We start from the raw sequence: 4973 nt of genomic DNA, 5'->3' as shown, positions 1-4973 counted from the left end.
ATTTTGTCTCGCTGTCTTTATTATTGTGGATTTACATAAATTGCGTATGTAAAAACACACCGCAATAATAGATACAAATATGTACAGCAAAATGTCGTGTATCATAACTTTTTTTAAATTTAATTAAATAACATGACAAATGCGAATACAGTCCAAACTACAATTTATTTTCAATAATACCATTGAAGCGTGCGATAAATACAACTGAGAGTGTTTTTACTTTTTGTTTGTGGTATTGATGTGTATATTGATCTTTCTGCGTCAACTATTTAAAGCTACGTTCTCTCTTTTCTAAAGACTCTATAAGGCGTTAGATTTGTTAAGAGACTATCCAGAATTCTGTACAAGATTATTAATCAAGGATACGGGTCTCAACATCATCACGAGCAAAGTCTATGAGTTTCCTAACTGTACCCTGGAGAATCCTTAAGGGATTCTTCGTTCTTGTGGGACTTTTCAGAAATTTTAACGAATTCATGAGGATATCTGCAGATTCCAAGTGGACACTGAGAGCTTCTTGAGGGATCTTTAGAGTGTATAACTGGTTATGGAGGATTATGTCCAAAATCTGGTGATTCCTAATAAACTCTAGGGCGTCCTGTACATTTTAAGCGGGATAATGTGAATTTTTAATAGTATTTTTAATGTTTTCGGCGAAAGCTTGAGGATTTTGAAAAGGATCCCAGAGGAATTTGAGGTGTGCTAATAATAATAAACTTTTAAATTTCTTCATCGGAGACTTGAGAATTTTCGGCAACATCGCAGCGGAATTCCGAGATGTTAACTCATAGCAAAATCCTTAGCAAGATCCTGAGAACGCTCTGCGAGATCCTACGGATACTTGGCAAGATGCTTCAGAGCTCAAGCGTTTTTTCTGTAGATTTCTTATGAGAACCTGAAGATTCCTATAAGGTTCTTGAGGTTTCGTAACAGGATCCTGTAAATTTCAATTGATTTCATAAGGCAGGTGTAAAACATATATCTAGCTGCATTAAAAATTATTTCAAGTAAAAATTAAGGTGAAGATGAATCGAAGCCAAACTTCAAATTTTCAAGAGCACGGATCTGAAGAACCAAACATCCGTTTAAGCTGAAAACTTAATCGATTGATCACTAGCTGGTGGTAAGCATTCGATTAGGTTTTCAGCTCAAACGGATGTTTGCTTCTCCAGATCCGTGCTATTGAAAATTTGAACTTTGGCTTCGATTCATCTTCACCTTAAATTCTGCACAATTACAAGACATTTATGCTTCTTCTCATGTTTATGTTTGCCCTTTTGATACTGTCAACCATTCATTATAAAATGCTTCACTTTATTAGAAACATAAATTGAAGGAGCAATTCTAACCTCACCGAATTTTTCAAATTTTACGCTAAAGACCAAAAGTTAAACTGATTTTAAATGTTCATTTAATTAGAAAAAAAGGTTATGCCGTTTTGCAATACCCAGCGATTTGATTCGCAAATACGTCTTTAAAAGAAAACATTTTTTTTCGTTTTCTCTCATAGTTTTAAGAAAATGTCCAGTTCTTCAATAAAAGTCACTTTTGCGATTATTAGTTTTACAAGGCCCTCTTAAACAAAAATTATGCATAAAGCTTCTAAAAAAAATTGAAGACGTTGAGGAGTGAAAACGCGACCAGAAAATCGTTTGCCAGATTTAATATTAAGGAGATATAGATTCATAGCATAGTATAACCCTCCGGAAAATGCTTCGAAGTGAACCTTTTCGAAGTCTCAACGCCTTATGATTCCATAAAAATGATGTATTAACATTGTAATGATGCTTTCAAAACCAAAATTTGAAAAATAAAATTTGAAATATGGGTTCCGATTTTGGCACGGTTCCGATTTTGGCAACTGAAAATTTCAACTTTGTTGCCAAAAACGGAATCCCACTGTATCAGCATCCGTACTAGCTTTGGGCGAGTTTAAATTGATATTTCGAATATTTAAGTTGTCATTACGAGTAATCGATATTTTGAATCGATGTTTGGAGCATCTAGAATCGAATGAATTGATTTTCTTAATTCGAGTTTTTGATTCGATTTATTTTGTAGAAATCGATAAATGTTTCTTAATGAATTGATGGGAGAGAAACCAAATTTTTAATTAGTGAATTTGTTGTATCGAATATGAAAACTGATTTTGTTGAAAGATGTTGGTGTCGACTGCTAATTCATTTGATCCCATCCCAAACTTCATAAATTTCAATTCAAATATATAGATGCAAAGGATTCGATTAAATCGATAAATAGATTCGACAGTTCAAATGTGAATCGATTCAGTAACATCGATGCTATGGAGAAATTTGCTCAACGCTTTGTACACTGAATCCTTATACGAGGAAGTGAGGTAATTGTTGTTGTTGTTGTTTGAGAAGGACTTTAACCCGAAGGTCATTCGTCCCTTTAATACTAGTGAGGTAATTTCTTTCTTGGTCTCTATTGGACAGTTGACCGAAGAGGCTCAAGAGGATGTAACAAGGATATTAAGAATTGCAGGGAGGATCTCCAGAATTGATACTGACTAAGAATTATTACACTGTTTGTTGGTGACATCAAATCCTGTGATAACATCTATTAGAGCATTCCCGATAAAAAAGTGTTTCCTTATCAGGATGGGAAAATCTTTTGGTTAAAAAAGATAACTAACAAACCAGTGATAGCGGAGCTAAAAATAATGATGATAATCTTAAACATTAATATTTACTGATTTATGGATTGCATATGAATTTTAAAGGAAAAAATAAATGTTTCATAGTTATATTATACATTTTAGTTTTTGCTGCGAGCTCCGAAAAATTCTCAAGAAAGGACTGAGACTTCCTGCAGAAAAAATAGCAATAAGTGTTTTTCTGCAAAAAATAAACAGCTAACGTTGGAAAGGTGAACGACAAAAAGTGTGTTGGATATGTTGTCTGTTTGTCTGTGATAAACCTGTCTGAATAGATTATTCCGACCTTTTGTTGATTGATTATATTGTTGACTTTATTGCATAAAATTCGATACAGTGATGCCAGATATTCAAGTTAAGCCAATATAGGGTGTAGTGAATAAGTGTATATTATATCTGCATGTAAGTAAACATTTTTTCAGACTTTCTTTTGACCGTCAGGCTAAAGCAGGCTAAAAACGGCTTTCTCTGCATTTCATAGTATTAGTTTCAAACCATTGGATGAACATGTTTCAGACTGCGGAAATGTGCGCGTCCAAATGATTTTTAGTGTCAAAAAGGTGCAAAATTTTATATAAAACCTTCAATAACTCGAAAAGTATAAGAGATAAAAATATGCTCTTTTGGAGAAAGTTATGTATTTTTGCAAGTAACAAATAACATTAGAACAATTGAAAATTGTACAAAATCATCCAACCAAGTTATGATGAAAAAAGTGATTTTTAGGGGTGTTCCACAAAAAAATCCACAAATGTACATGAAAATCAAAAAATATGCATACGGTGTCTTCAGCAAAGTTGTTTCTTCTAATATTACCTACAACTTTCCCAAATAAAGTTTATTTTTTAATTCATAAATACGAAAAATAAAATTTCGTTCTCACTTATAGGTGGATTAATCACCAAACTGACACTTTCATAAAATAGCGATTATTTTATGGAAAAACTTTCCCGAAGACACTATAGTACTAAAATCATGTTTTCAAGGTCAAAACAATTTCGATCACGTTTTTTCAGCGACGGCTACAGTGTGCAGTGTTGCTTAGCTGTTGAGCCCGTTGCAACTGCTCCATTCGGAGAATCACTAAGTTGTCGCTTTGGTTTGTTGCGCTTCGTCATTACTGTTTTTATCATCGAACCAGCGACGAGATGAGATGAGAATTGTATTTGATGAGATGAGATGAGGGTAACTACACCAGCAACAGCACACGTTCACCAACACAGCACCAACAGCCACAGCACAGCAGCAACCGACCACGAGCGGCAAATGAAATAGATAGTGTTTTTGTCCGAAGTTATTCAGTTCCAGTCGGAACCCACGCTACAGAGGCCTCAGATCACTTTCGACACAAATGATGGCTATACTTGCGATTGTTCTTTATAGTTGCACGAAATTGATTTATCGCATTTCACTTGTAAACTGGTTCATCTACCAAATTATCTTCAGGAAAATAGTATTCCGTGTAGCAAACTGGATGACCTGAGATATGTCTTACGATTTATAATGATCGAAAACGTTGAAATATATTACTCAAAATCACAGCCGAAATTCAGCACTACTATATGAGTCCTGCCTTGCTATCACTTCATATGTAGTAATATATAAAAGACGAATGACAAAACTAGCAAAAACACGAAATAGTAGTTTACACAACAAGTTGCAGAAAGATGATATTACAGCACATTTAAAGTCGTACACGGGGAGAGACAAAAGTAAAACTTCAAATTTGCTCCGGCCTTATGTGCATTGAATTCAACCCAATTTTAAATCATCTCTTTGTTTCCAGCAATGTAAATTTACACAAGAAATTTCAACATATTTTGCTGTGCAATGTATTGAGTATTTTCTAGAACAATTTCACAGATATTAGTAAGATGGTCTGATGACTTCCCATGTTTGTCTAAAAAAGCTTGATGACTTTCCATTGTCAATAGTGTCGAATGTGACTAGTATGCAGTTATGGGCAGTATATTTGACGCATATTTTAATAGCGAGTTCATCTAACCCCTCGCTCTCCTAAAAGAGACCTTCGGGTCGTTCAGAGCAATGGCTGAACGTTTTGGTCTATGCTGTATCCGTGGAACTACACATTGCAATGTCCACCAGAAACAATTCATCGTGATTCGACAATACGAGATGCGAACATATTTGCGTGATTGGTGCATTTGTCTTTGAGAAACAGTCTCAGAATCTGCCAAACTCATGCCAATAGCCCAACGAAATGCCAATGCTTTCAACGCTGACAGAGTTAGTTCTCTGTAGCAACATGTTGAGGAAACTTTGATATCACTAAAAA

The 4973-nt window shown here is 34.6% G+C and overlaps 1 long non-coding RNA gene across 1 annotated transcript; it reads left to right on the top strand.

Moving 5' to 3' along the window:
* The first annotated feature begins 2077 nt into the window (after nt 1-2077).
* LOC110676146 lies at nt 2078-2484 on the top strand. The gene is made up of 2 exons (XR_002500106.1): nt 2078-2356; nt 2427-2484. It is a non-coding gene; the product is annotated as an uncharacterized LOC110676146 (long non-coding RNA).
* The last annotated feature ends 2489 nt before the right edge of the window (nt 2485-4973 follow it).

The sequence above is a fragment of the Aedes aegypti genome, chromosome 2 (assembly GCF_002204515.2).
Source record: "Aedes aegypti strain LVP_AGWG chromosome 2, AaegL5.0 Primary Assembly, whole genome shotgun sequence".
Classification (NCBI taxonomy): Eukaryota; Metazoa; Arthropoda; class Insecta; order Diptera; family Culicidae; genus Aedes; species Aedes aegypti.
Note: the sequence above shows the minus strand (reverse complement) of the source record. Positions and strands in the feature narration are given on the sequence as shown.